The 14548-nt window shown below is 45.3% G+C and overlaps 1 long non-coding RNA gene across 1 annotated transcript; it reads right to left on the bottom strand.

Annotated features, from left to right (window-relative positions):
* Window positions 1–1577: 1577 nt before the first annotated feature.
* On the bottom strand, window positions 1578–6074 carry LOC129654073 (uncharacterized). Its single transcript, XR_008715378.1, has 4 exons — window positions 5948–6074; window positions 3663–3845; window positions 3092–3183; window positions 1578–1754 (listed from the first exon to the last, which is right to left on the bottom strand). It is a non-coding gene; the product is annotated as an uncharacterized LOC129654073 (long non-coding RNA).
* Window positions 6075–14548: the final 8474 nt, after the last annotated feature.

Here is a 14548-nt window from a genome sequence, read left to right as displayed (position 1 = left end):
GGCTTTGCCACCTCAAGGGTCCCCTCCAGGCTCTGAACTCCTCCAGGACAGACACCATGTCATTCATCTCCATACCACTGCCCAGCATCTCCCCATGCCTTGCTCTCTGTTCACATATTAGAGATGCTCGATGAATGTTTATCAAAATTATATGAAAGACTGGAGCTAGTCATGATAGGTAGTTATACGAAACAGAATGTGGCAAATACCTTAGAAGTGACACAGCATAATGAGATAGATCACTGGACAGGAACGAGATATCAGCTGAAGTGATCAGGAGGCCTTCGTGGAAGAGTTGGCTTCTCTCTTTGAAGGATGGCAAGGCCCTGATAGGCAGACAGGGGCAGCATGAGGAATTTGAGAGACATGAAAGTTCCCTGTCATCTAGTTTTATCTGACAAGTGGGGGGTATGAGATGGTAGTAGCAGATAATACTAGAAAGAAGAGTGGGGTTGAATTATTAAACACCTTAAAGTTTTGAGCCTTAGATTGTAGGCTGTTCTGTAGAAATGGGGAGTCAGTGAAGGTTCTTAAATGAAAAAGTGGCATCAGTGGTGACGTCATACTTATAATCCAACTGACATTGGACATTGTACAGAGGGACTGCCACATGTTTTCTTTGATTTAATCTTAGTAACTTATGACTCAAAACAACTCTGTAAATTAGATAGCTTTATTGTGTGATAATTATATCTCAATAAAAATATGTAATGAAAAAAATCTCCAGTTTTGAAATGAAGGTGTACAAGCTTCCACCCCCAAAACCACCAACCAAAACCAAAACACCGTCATCTCCTAAAGCTTCATTTTAACTTTTGTGGGATACCATTTTTATCCTCAAAGATAAGAAAGAAGGAATAAAGAAAGAAGGGAGGGAGGGAAAGAAATCTCAAGTTTGCACACATACTTTTCTCTGGATGAGAAAAAAAAAATGTAGTGGACTCTAAGCCCAACATCTATCCAAATGAGGTCAGATCAAATGACCCATTATTGAGTTTCAGGCTGTATAAGACACCTGTTACTTCCAATGCCATCTCTTTAACCAGGTATATGAAGATCTTTTTAGGTTTCTGAATTCAACTTGGCAGTTTTAAAACTCTGTGTATACTATGTCTCCAAGCAACCCATCCCTGACATATATATATATATTCCCCGCCCCCCACCCCAAAGGTAAAAGTTCCAGGACTGACAATGTTGCTGCTAAAGCCTTTCTTGAGACAGTTCATTTAAGAAGATTGGTTCCCATGGGACACACCTCTTGGAGTTAGTTGAGTGTGTTAAAGAGATTTATTTCCAGACGAATTGGCTTATAAATATGAATCAGCCCATGAAAGGCAGTCCATAGGGCAAGTCTTGAGGGAACTATTTTTTTCTACTTTAGGGATTGGTTTTATGAAATATCTGATAGGTAGTTCCTTTTCTTGCTCCCAGCCTTGGGTATTTTAGCTCACACAGAGCGCGACCATTCTTCTCAGGGTACTTAAGACAGCTGTCCCCCGGGTCTTATAAATTCATAATTAGACAGTTGAGATTAGGAGGTTAAGAAAGCTGACACAGAGAGAAGACTTATACCTCTGTAAGCAACTTTTTATTGGCTGAGGATTTCTTAAAGCACCATTTTAGTTGTCTCTTGAGAGTCACTTCCCTCCTCCCATCATCCACCAAGAGATAACTGACAAGACGGAGCTGGCAAGCATGTCCCATATTGAGTAAGCGTGGGCTTCAGCCTTCAACTCTTCTTTACAGAAGGACTTCTTGGAAGTGAATGGAGAAGATAAAGTTGTAGTCAGGTTAACATGAAAGAAAAAATACAAAAAGCCACTCCAGGACTTTAACTTAGATTCTAATGCAAGCCTCTTGTTTGAAGTGCATCATTTAAAGAGTCCTGAAACACTGCAAGTTTCTCTTTATTTCTAGAAGTTTTATGGAGTGCTAGCTCCTGACTGCTATTTACCCTAAAAACCGTTAGAAAATCCCCCAAAGCTATGTTCTTCTGAGGGAGGTGGGCAGGGAGTCTGTTCTGTGATGTTAATGGGAGATGGCACCATAGATGGTTCTGGAATCAGGAGGCCAGCTTGTAGGGCTGGGGCAGAGTTGGTCTGCGACCAGCAAGTTTATCTCTAGTAGCCTATAGCAAAGAACACCCCAGTGATCTCTTCTCCCCACCTTGAAGCCCTGGGTCTGAAGCTCTTTACAGATTGAATGAACCTCAGATTCACCCAGCAGCTGCTGTCAGGGCAAAGACTGGGGTTAGATCAACCTGAGAGGCCTCTTAAGTTGATAGAAACTTCCAAAAATTCTCTGCAGCCAGGACACCTTGCTCCTGGGTTTGTACAGAATTTGAACATGTGTGTGTCATTCTCAAGGGCTGTCAAGGAACCCCAGAGGCAGGAGGCGAGGTTGTGAGGTGCAGCCTGGGTCCTTCTGCCCAGACATCTTCCCCACCATTCTCATTGGAAGTACACTCTTTCCTGCCTGAGTCCTCTGTAGCATCTTCCATTCTGCAACACTCCTGCTTATCAGTTCTGCATTCCAGAAGGCTCTAGACCCCCTTCTTGGAACAAAGACACCCTGGGGGATTTGGGGAGAGTTTTGGAGTGCCATAGAGAGGTGGAATAGCACACCCACTGGGGTTGATGCTAGCAAGGGCCAGCTCGTGGGGCTTCCTCCAACTGAGAGGAAGACGCACTGTCGTTCTCCCTCTGTGCTGGCTGTGGATATGCCAAAGACAGGCGCAGAGAGGAGGATGAGAATCACAGAATCTGATTAGCAGAAGCAGATATATCTTCTCATCTGCTTGTTGGTAAGGACTTCAAATCATTTCCATTGTGGATCCCAATGTAAGTGCTTTGGAATCAGCCAGGCCTGAGCTGAAATGCCAGCTCTTCCACTCACCTCCCTGAACCCCCATTTCTTTATCTTTCCTTATCCCATCTTGCTAACTTAGCATCTGAATGGCTACTCAAGGTGAAGCACCCCTAGAAGCTATTTATGCGCATTAACTCATCTCATCTTCACAGCTATTCTAGAGTCTGTGAGCTCCCATCCAACCAATGAAGACACTGAGGCACAGAAAGGCTGAGTAACTTACCCCAAGTCACACAGTCAAGAGACAACTGAATAGAAATTTGGATCCAAGTTGTATAGCTCCAGCCTCCATGCTGTGGACAATTTACTTTGCTTCTGCAGGATTAAATGAGAGAGAAAGCCATGGATATTTCGTGAGTGATCATTATTACCGCTCCAAGTCATCAGCAAAGTAAATGAATCAGTACCTCCTGAGCACTGTTTTTTAAAAGTTAGAAATCCAAGTAAGTATCTTACCGTCTAAAGCCCAGTGGGCTATGAACTTTTTGACCATGCCTCCCCAAGTTGGAAAATATTCTTGAACACAGGAGCATGCATTCCCATAAATACATATACTTATTTGTACACAAATTAGTAAATGTCCAGTTAAACATATAGTCATTATAAAACACAAGGAAATCAGACATTCAAAAAAAGATTAAAAAACAGAAGTTTAATCATCCATGCTCTCCAGGAGATGATCTTGCTCACTCTACTTTGAAGACCACTGAGAAGCTCATACTTTCCATCTGGCCCACAGACCTGGAGAGGGAGCCCAGCCCATCAGATTACCCCACCCCACCACCCTGACTCACTCTTGATCCTTTCAGTCCAGGTTCTAAACCCAGTCGTCCCCGAGTGCGGTTCCAGGGCTGGTCATGGGCAAATCTGTGAGCTCATCAAAACAGCATCTTCAGACTCTCTTATTTCTGTTTCTTCCTCCCCTCATTGGCACCATGCTCTGGGCCCTCTCAGTGCCTGGTGGTGACATACTCCTCCTACTTGAACAAAAATATATAATTTCCATCAACCTATTTGAGCTTGTCTCTCATACGGTTGAAGAAGGCGATGGCACCCCACTCCAGTACTCTTGCCTGGAAAATCCCATGGACAGAGGAGCCTGGTGGGCTGCAGACCATGGGGTCGCGAAGAGTCCAACACGACTGAGCGACTTCACTTTCACTTTTCCCTTTCATGCTTTGAAGAAGGAAATGGCAACCCACTCCAGTGTTCTTGCCTGGAGAATCCTAGGGATGGGGGAGCCTGGTGGGCCGCCGTCTATGGGGTTGCACAGAGTTGGACACGATTGAAGCGACTTAGCAGCAGCAGCAGCAGCTCATAGGGTTATTTGCATTTCAAACCTTATCTGTGATGAAATTCAAAAGCTCATTTTCCTCAATAGCCAAATGGGGATGAAAATTCCTCATGTAAACAAGTACTGTCAAGTTTAGATGAGGAATCACTTATGATCATGTCCAGCACAGAACCTAGAGGGCGCTGAGCACTCCATATGACATGCATGGCCATGGAGTCTGAGTCTAGAAGGGAAGACTATTCTTCTTTACAGGGAAGTCAAGTAAGAGAGGTGATATTTGTTGTTGCTCAGTTGCTAAAAGTCATGTCCAACTCTTTGTGACCCCATGGACTGCAGTACACAGGCTTCCCTGTCCTTCACTGTCTCCCACAGTTTGCCTAAACTCATGTCCATTGAGTCAGTGATGCCATCCAACCATCTCATCCTCTGTCACCCCCTTCCCCTCCTGTCTTCAATCTTCCCAGCATCAGGGTCTTTTCCAATGGCTCGGCTCTTCACATCAGGTAGCCCAAGTATTGGAGCTTTAGCTTCAGCATCAGTACATGTAATGAATATTCAAGGTTGATTTCTTTAGGCTACATCCTGCTTAACCCTATCCAAGCCACATGACACTAGGTTGGCTGTTAACTCCCGGATCTTCCACCCACCAAAAGACTTGGAGTGAGTGGTACCAAGATGGGGATGCCGCCTTTGGCTTCCTCATTGGAGGAGGGGGTCCTAATATTGACTCCCTGTAGCTTATTCTCCCTAGCCCCAGGGCGCACACAGGCCTTAGCTCCCCTCCTCCACGAAGCCACTTTCTGCTCCTGGACCTCCCTGACCACTCATGAGGGAGCCACCAGGCTGAGGCCAGAGAAGTGGGGGAGGGAAGCTTGTCCCACAGGACTGAAGGGCAGCTGTTTATATTATAATTAAGGTTTTATAGCATAAGCTGAAATGTAGCTTGACTATTCCAACAAGGCGCTGGAGGTAATTACCACTGCTAGAGGCGTTCTCCACTGCCAATTATTTCCCTCCTTAATTGAATAACTCAGGCTGCATTGTAGAGGGGCAGGAAAAGGCAGAGGTTGCTCTGGAGGAGGAGGGCATAAAACAGAGGCTGTTCCTTCAGAGACCATAGAACAGCTCAAAATTTAACACACCTTTCTCCTAACATCCTTTCCCAGGAGTGTGGTATGGAGGAAAAGAACATAGGTCCTTTAGTTCCACCATTGACTGGCTTGGGCAGATTACTTAAACTCCTTAAATCTGTTCCTTCATCCATAAAATGGGTCTAATTGAAGAGACTTCATAGTACTCTTTTGATGATTAAATAAATGGTAATTATCCGGGCACACAGAGAATACCAAATAATTCTGGCTTATGGAAATGGCACCAACAAAGGGTGTTGCCATGGAGGGGGAAGTGCTTTTGTCTTCTCTAACCAGAAGAGGGAAATTGAGGCAGAAAGCACATCTCAGTCCATGTGAAAGAGTTTAGTAAGTGAGGGCCAACACCAGGTAGAAAGTGCTTACAGGGAGTAAATTCCTGTGAGTTGTAAAGGAAAGGGCCCCTCCCAAAGAGGTTGGACAGGTCCCAAGATGTCCTGTCCCCAGGAGGGTCTACTGCCCTCTCCCCCTTCTCTGTGGCTGCACAAAGTGCCCAGCATTGGACACAGAACCCCGGTCACTTCCCCAGATCCAAGCAAACCTGTGATTAATATCACATACATTTGCAGAACACTTTCTCCTTTTTAAATATTATTCTACTTCCACACATGTTATCTCTTTTAATTCTCATAAGCACCTTGAAAAGAAAAGTATCGTTCCTGGTTAATAATCTAGGAAATGCAGGCCAAGTGAGATTAAATAAAGAGCATAATCAATCAAGGGCTAAAACTCAGGTCTTCTGCCTCCAACTTCCCCGCTGCTCCGTGGGGGGAGGGGCAAGTCTCCTCCCACTCCCTTCACCGCATCCAGATTCGTGGCCAGTGAGATCATAGAGTGTGTTTCAAACATCTCAAAAGTCAGAGATGAGAGTGAGTCTCAAAATTTGGTGCATGTTGGAGTCTCTTGGGGAAATGTGTTTGCAAATACATATTCCAAAGCCACCCTCCTAGGGATTCTGACTACCTGGGTCTAAGAGGGGCCCAGGAATCTGAAGTTATAATCCCTGAGTCTTTCTGGTTTCAGCGGTTCAAAGGTCACCCTCTGAGAAACACTGGATGGAGAGAACTCAGTGGGTATCTAAGAGGGGACCTCTGAAGTACCACTTATTTGACCTCAGTTAGTTGACTTAAACTTTCTGAACATTAGTTTCCTTAAATGCAAATAAAGACAAATATTTACCTATGGATATCTTGTGAGAATTAAATGAAATAATGCATGTAAGGTGCTGAGCATGATGGCCAACACATGTAAAGTGCTCAGCTATGTTAGTAATTATTGAAATTACTGGGGCTGTTGTCATTAATATTGAAATACAGCTAAGCCTGGTGCTACTCAAAGGATACGTTACTATAGCTTAAAACTTTATCATCTTAAAGGAAATCAGTCCTGAATATTCACTGGAAGGACTGATAATGAAGCTGAAACTCCAATACTTTGGTCACCTGATGCAAAGAACTGACTCATTTGAAAAGACCCTGATGCTGGGAAAGATTGAAGGCAGGAGGAGAAGGGGATGGCAGAGGATAAGATAGTTGGATGGCATCACCAGCTCAATGGACATGAGTTTGAGTAAACTCTGGGAGTTGCTGATGGACAGGGAGGCCTGGTGTGCTGCAGTCCATGGGGTCCCAAAGAGTCAGACACAAATGAGTAAATGAACTGAACTCAACTGAAAACTTTACCATTTGGAGTCGTTAAGTCTATAGAAAATTGGGATATAGAAGGGACATAACTAGAATTTGATAAACTTAAATCATTTTTAAATTAGTGACTCAGTTATACTCATTTAGTTGCCTGGGGGTGCGATGCTGGTAGACAAGCAACTATTCGGACAAACAGTAGTTTGTTCTCTAATTTGCAGATGCTGATGAACAGTAGGAAAGGGAGGCAATTGGTGGATAAGCCAAGAAGGATTTCTTGAGAACTGGCTTTCAATTGATGTGCTTGGCACTTTCAATCAACAGCAGACAGCACTGATGTGGACAAGAACATTGGGACCTGTCCCCAGTCACACCAAATTCCTCCTAATTATCCCCATTTTCTGACACTTTAGCAAGTGCCTCTGAGGACCCCCATTGTTATTTAGTCTCTATGTCTGCACAACTCTTTGCAACCCCATGGACTGCAGCCTACCAGGCTCTTCTGTCCATGGGATTTCCCAGGCAAGACTACTGGAGTGGGTTGCCATTTCCTGCTCTAGGGAAGGCAGCATTTGAACCCATGTCTGACCCAGCGGTTGAACCCATATCTCCTGCATTGGCAGGCAGATTCTTTACCTCTGAGCCACCAAGGAAGCCCATTCTGGGGACCCCAAGTGCCTTCAAATTTTAGCTCTGATGTCTGAGCAGAAGGAGACTCTGTTCTCCTTCTGGGAAAAGCTTGCTCTGAGGCTGTCCTACAAAGTCCTAGGACAGCTTCCTTCTGGAGGAAAGAAGAAGAAATAGCAGAAGAAAGTAAAATAAATGGAGCTAAAGTGGACATGAACTTGAGCAAATTCTGGAAGATAGTGGAGGACAGGGAAGCCTAGTGTGCTGTAGTCCATGGGGTTGCAAAGAGTCAGACACAACTTAGTGACTGAACCACAACAACAAGAGATGAGCTAAGACAGTCTGTCTGTCTCCCAATCTCCTCTGCTCCTCTGGGGCATGAAGTGGCTGTGTCAGCAAGGACTACAAGGCTCCCTCACCCAACCATGGGGTCCTGGACTTCATCAGAGAGTCTCTCAGAAATCTATCATTTCACCCAGTCCCCCTCCCTCCCAAATTTACTGTGGCCAACTAGACACATGAAGCCAAATTTCTGATTAGAGAAGGCCCAGAGACCTTCTTGGGTGCATTCTGGCATCTCAGGAACTGTGTCCAGAGAGAGGACACTTAGCATTCACACAAGCCGAGGGGATGGGGGCAGGCAGCCATCACCACTGAGTGGAAGGCTTCAGCTTCCGCCCTCCCTTTGGAAACCTGGACCCCACAAGACATTTCTGGGTGACAACAAACTACACCAGAGAGTTGCCTTATGTTTAAGCTATGTGGGCAGCAGCCTGCATATTGGGAATTGGGAAGGAATGATGCTCAAGCTGAAACTCCAGTACTTTGGCCACTTCATGCGAAGAGTTGGCTCATTGGAAAAGACTCTGATGCTGGGAGGGATTGGGGCAGGAGGAGAAGGGAACGACAGAGGATGAGATGGCTGGATGGCATTACCGACTCAATGGACATGAGTTTGAGTGAACTCCAGGAGTTGGTGTTGGACAGGCAGGCCTGGCATGCTGCAATTCATGGGGTTACAAAGAGTTGGGCACGACTGAAAGACTGAACTGAACTGAAGTGAACTGAAAAATCTTACCCCCAAAACCCCTTCCCTCCAGGTAATGGGATTTCTCTCTCTAAAATGGTCCTCTCCTGGCCCAACATAGTCAGTCCCTCTCCATCCTTTAGGATCTAAGACCCTGCGATGACCCAAGAGCAGAAAGTGTCCTGCCATGGGGAAAAGGCTACAGAAACTGAGACTTGAGTTAGTCTCACATAAGTTTTCTCTAGAATACTACCTCCCTTTTATCCTCCCTTTTTTGGTGACTATCCTTTAAGACCTTCACTTGTCTGTGCCACCTACTCATCTCTGAATCCTGTTTGATGCCAGCTCAGTGCTGGGCACACAGAGGGCTCATGAATGAATGAACAGCACAGAGGGGCTCAGGGAGCACCGATCAGGGGGAGGGGAGCAGCATGTTTGTTCCTGGCCTCCTATTGCCCCTGTGGAAGCCCAGAAGGAAGCAGACACTGTAAAGAAAAGACTGTTAATGTTTTACCCAAAGTCCAGCTCCACAGTAACGTTCTTTGTTTGTGCTAACTGGTGGCAGTAAATGTGGTAAAAGCACATGCTCGCCTGGAAATCTGCTGCCTTTTATATAAAAAGAGTCAAGACTGCCTCTATGGTTCAGTCCTTGTTTTCTCTCCCTTCTCCTGTATCCGTGTCTATAATTTGCTTCTCTCACAGGTCCAAACAACTTAACCAACCAGTGTCACCTTGGTACCCTGCAATATACCTTGTCCCTCATCTGCTTCCTTCCCCATCACTCCCCCTCCCCCAAGCTAGTCCCTCTGCTATGCTGCTATGTCACTTCAGTCGTGTCCGACTCTGTGTGACCCCATAGACAGCAGCCCACCAGGCTCCCCCGTCCCTGGGATTCTCCAGGCAAGAACACTGGAGTGGGTTGCCATTTCCTTCTCCAATGCGTGAAAGTGAAAAGTGAAAGTGAAGTCGCTCAATCGTGTCCGACTCTTAGCGACCCCATGGACTGCAGCCCACCAGGCTCCTCCATCCATGGGATTTTCCAGGCAAGAGTACTGGAGTGGGGTGCCATTGCCTTCTCCGAGTCCCTCTAGGGCAGAAGATTAATAAGGCCACCTTCCCTGGCCCACTCAGATCTCGGTTTTCAAAGATGATTCATATCCTTGGAGGTAAACGATCAGGAATAGGAAATGCACATGTGATACTGCTGCTTCAAACATGGCAGGGGTGGTCAGGATGGAGGTCGCCTGCTTCACCCAGAGCATGGAGCTGGGAGAGGCTGCCCTCGATGGAGAATTTTATATTTGATTTAGTATGATCATTTGGGGAATAGAAGGCGATACTTCTCTTAATTTCCCTCAAGAAGAAACTTCTCCATGATAGGTCTGTCTGCTCTTGATGAGTTGTTAACCTCCAAAAGGAAAACATCAAGGTTGAATTCAGGCACTAAAAAACTGCTGGGCACAGGAAGTGCCCCTGTCAGTCAGACAGTTGCTCATGGTCAGGAACTTTCACTGGTGACCCAGGGGTCAATGTCTCACCATCCGCTGTGTGTCCTCTGACCACTCAACAGCGTTTGACAGTACACACTCCTGTCTTGCTTGAAGAGCTTTCTTTATTTGGTTTCCAGGGACTCCTGGTTTTCTCCTGACATCCCAGACACTCCTTTGCTGAGTCTTCCTCCTCTTCCTAATTCTTCAGATCAGATCAGATCAGTCTCTCAGTCGTGTCTGACTCTTTGCGACCCCATGAATTGCAGCATGCCAGGCCTCCCTGTCCATCAGCAGCTCCCGGAGTTCACTCAGACTCACGTCCATCGAGTCAGTGATGCCATCCAGCCATCTCATCCTCTGTCGTCCCCTTCTCCTCCTGCCCCCAATCCCTCCCAGCATCAGAGTCTTTTCCAATGAGTCAACTCTTCACATGAGGTGACCAAAGGACTGGAGTTTCAGCTTTAGCATCATTCCTTCCAAAGAAATCCCAGGACTGATCTCCTTCAGAATGGACTGGTTGGATCTCCTTGCAGTCCAAGGGACTCTCAAGAGTCTTCTCCAACACCACAGTTCAAAAGCATCAATTCCTCGGCGCTCAGCTTTCTTCACAGTCCAACTCTCACATCCATACATGACCACAGGAAAAACCATAGCCTTAACTAGACGAACCTTTGTTGGCAAAGTAATGCCTCTGCTTTTGAATATGCTATCTAGGTTGGTCATAACTTTCCTTCCAAGGAGTAAGCGTCTTTTAATTTCATGGCTGCAGTCACCATCTGCAGTGATTTTGGAGCCCAGAAAAATAAAGTCTGACACTGTTTCCACTGTTTCTCCATCTATTTCCCATGAAGTGATGGGACCGGATGCCATGATCTTCGTTTTCTGAATGTTGAGCTTTAAGCCAACTTTTTCAATCTCCACTTTCATTTTTATCAAGAGGCTTTTTAGTTCTTCACTTTCTGCCATAAGGGTGGTGTCATCTGCATATCTGAGGTTATTGATATTTCCCCTGGCAATCTTGATTCCAGCTTGTGTTTCTTCCAGTCCAGTGTTTCTCATGATGTACTCTGCATATAAGTTAAATAAACAGGGTGACAATATACAGCCTTGACGAACTCCTTTTCCTATTTGGAACCAGTCTGTTGTTCCATGTCCAGTTCTAACTGTTGCTTCCTGACCTGCATACAAATTTCTCAAGAGGCAGGTCAGGTGGTCTGGTATTCCCATCTCTTTCAGAATTTTCCACAGTTTATTGTGATCCACACAGTCAAAGGCTTTGGCATAGCCAATAAAGCAGAAGTAGATGTTTTTCTGGAACTCTCTTGCTTTTTCCATGATCCAGCGCATGTTGGCAATTTGATCTCTGGTTCCTCTGCCCCTTTTCTAAAACCAGCTTGAACATCAGGAAGTTCACGGTTCACATATTGCTGAAGCCTGGCTTGGAGAATTTTGAGCATTACTTTACTAGCGTGTGAGATGAGTGAAACTGTGTGGTAGTTTGAGCATTCTTTGACATTGCCTTTCTTTGGGATTGGAATGAAAACTGACCTTTTCCAGTCCTGTGGCCACTGCTGAGTTTTCCAAATTTGCTGGCATATTGAGTATGGCACTTTCACAGCATCATCTTTCAGGATTTGGAATAGCTCAACTGGAATTCCATCACCTCCACTATCTTTGTTCGTAGTGATGCTCTCTAAGGCCCACTTGACTTCACATTCCAGGATGTCTGGCTCTAGATGAGTGATCACACCATCGTGATTATCCTAATTCTTAGTAGTTGAAGTAACTCAGGCTCAGTCCTTAGAACTTTTTAATCCTACTTTTCCTTGTCATCTGTCTCACTCGTGGAGTTAAGGATCTGGTTGCATCATAAGAAACATCTGATAGTTAATCTTTTCCACCTAAGGAAATGGACATGTCACCAGTCCCACCTAAAGCTAAGTCTATGATAACTGCCAAATCCCTATCTGTATCTCCACCCCTGACCTCTTCTTTTGCTCCAGGCTCACTTATCCAACTGCCTACTTGACGCCTCCTCTTGGATGGCTAATAGACATCTCCACACTAAGCAAAGCAGTTCAAAGCAGGAATCCAGGCTTCCCTGCTGTGTTTGGTCCTCTCCCCGTTCCCTCATCTCAGCTAAGGGACAAGTCACTCTTTCAGATGCTCAGGTCGGAAATCTAGCAGGCACCCTCTCTTTTTCTCACTTGCTCCAGAATTAAATTCTTCTACCTCTAACCTCACATCTCACATCTTCACTCCTATCACCCTATAGTTGTTGCCTGGATTTGTGTAACAGCATCCTGACTGTTTTCCGCTTTGACTCTTGGACCGCTATAATCTAGTCTCTGTCCAGCAACTGTCACTGTGATCCTCCCAAAGCATAAAGTCATATCATGCAATTCTCCCCACCCTAACCCCAACCCCAGATCTTCCAGACACACTCAGAATGAAAGCTAAACCCCTTACCCTGACAATTTTCTGGCCTCAGCCTGTCTCTCTAGCCTCCATCTCCTTCACCTTCTTGACTAGGCTGTCAATCAAGGCCTTTGTACCTCCCATTTTCTCTGCCCCTGACATCTTCACTCCATTCCTTCAAGTGTTGATTCAGACATCACCTCCTCTAGAAAGGCTGTCCCAGACCATCTCATTCTCAGGTGACACTTATCCCTTCAGCCAGCTTCACCTACCAGGTGATACAAATCACCTGAGCAGCATGGGGGTCCCCATGCTCTATCCCTTCTGGGTTCTGGCTACGTGGGTCTGAGTGAGAGCCCAGGGATCCAACTTTTTAAGAAGCCCTTCAAGAATTCTGATGTAAGTGATTCATTCTGTGGGAAACACCATCTAGAAAATGATGGGAATGTTCCTAGAGGAGGGTTAGTGATCACTCCCAGCCATGCTTCCTTCTCTAAGAGCAGAGCGAGCGGCAGTGCCACTTTTAGGAGAGTTTAAGCACATCAGATTGACTAGTTTTCTGTGAGTATGGTTTCAGTGTGTCTGCCCTTAGTATGATCTAATTGTTTCCAACACAGAGGAGACTTTAAACCTAAATTACCATAGCCTGGTGTTATCTATATAAATCCATCCCATAATTGTGGGAGATTTTTTCCTCCTTTGCTGAAACTTTTCTTGTTGCTCTGATTGAGCTTGAGTAATAGAAAAAAGCTCAAATTTATGGCCAGAGTCAGAGAAGGCATAATTAATTGGCCCAGTGAGGGGATCCCATCTAGTAATATCACAGTAACCTGAATATGACTATAATTTTTTTTTTAAGTAAATTTTCTCAGGGCCAACCATTTAGAGACTTGTAGTAGAGAAATTTAACAAGGTAACCCAGAACTGGACACAGGTAATTGGCCACAAACACAACAATTGAATTGATTTCTAAAACTAGCATAGAATCAGGCCTATGATAGAAAAGCATTTGATTTATATGCAGAAGTCTAAGAAGTCAAGAAAACATAAATGATCATACAAATCAGGTCCAGCATCTTGGGCAACTGTCTACCTCTGATGTCGTCATCTTCTCATCCTCGTGTAGTGTAGTTTCTCCTGCTTGAGCATCATTTTAAGGTGAGATCAGGTCAGCTGTCTTCTCTATAGACCAATCCACTGTAGGGGCCGGTCAGGGCACTCTGGCCAGTTGTCCGCATCAGGAGGAGATCAGGGACAAAAGGGTCCCAGTTGTGGCCGCTGGGTCTGGTCCATTGGCAAGCAAGCTGGCCCCTGAGTACCCCGAGTGGTCAGGATGTCAGTCTCAGCAAAGAAGAGTCCCTGCCAGAGTCGCCATTTGTTGCAGGAAGGCGGACCCCTTCCAGGGCCCGAAGCTGGGCTCTTGTCTAACACTTGGAAATGAATTGTCCGAGGAGACACATGGGCTGACAAAGCAAGAGACTTTACTGGGAAAGGGCACCCAGGTGGAGAGCAGTAGGGTAAGGGAGAAATGCAAAAAAGCAAAATGGCTGTCTGGGGAGGCCTTACAAATAGCTGTGAAAAGAAGAGAAGTGAAAAGCAAAGGAGAAAAGGAAAGATATAAGCATCTGAATGTAGAGTTCCAAAGAATAGCAAGAAGAGATAAGAAAGCCTTCCTCAGCGATCAATGCAAAGAAATAGAGGAAAACAACAGAATGGGAAAGACTAGAGATCTCTTCAAGAAAATTAGATACCAAGGGAACATTTCATGCAAAGATGGGCTCGATAAAGGGCAGAAAAGGTATGGACCTAACAGAAGCAGAAGATATCAAAAAGAGGTGGCAAGAATACACAGAAGAACTGTACAAAAAAGATCTTCATGTCCCAGATAATCACGATGGTGTGATCACTCATCTAGAGCCAGACATCCTGGAATGTGAAGTCAAGTGGGCCTTAGAAAGCATCACTATGAACAAAGCTAGTGGAGGTGATGGAATTCCAGTTGAGCTATTCCAAATCCTGAAAGATGATGCTGTGAA

The sequence above is a fragment of the Bubalus kerabau genome, chromosome 5 (genome assembly GCF_029407905.1).
Source record: "Bubalus kerabau isolate K-KA32 ecotype Philippines breed swamp buffalo chromosome 5, PCC_UOA_SB_1v2, whole genome shotgun sequence".
In the NCBI taxonomy this organism is placed as follows: domain Eukaryota; kingdom Metazoa; phylum Chordata; class Mammalia; order Artiodactyla; family Bovidae; genus Bubalus; species Bubalus kerabau.
This window is presented reverse-complemented; position numbering and strand designations above follow the sequence as displayed.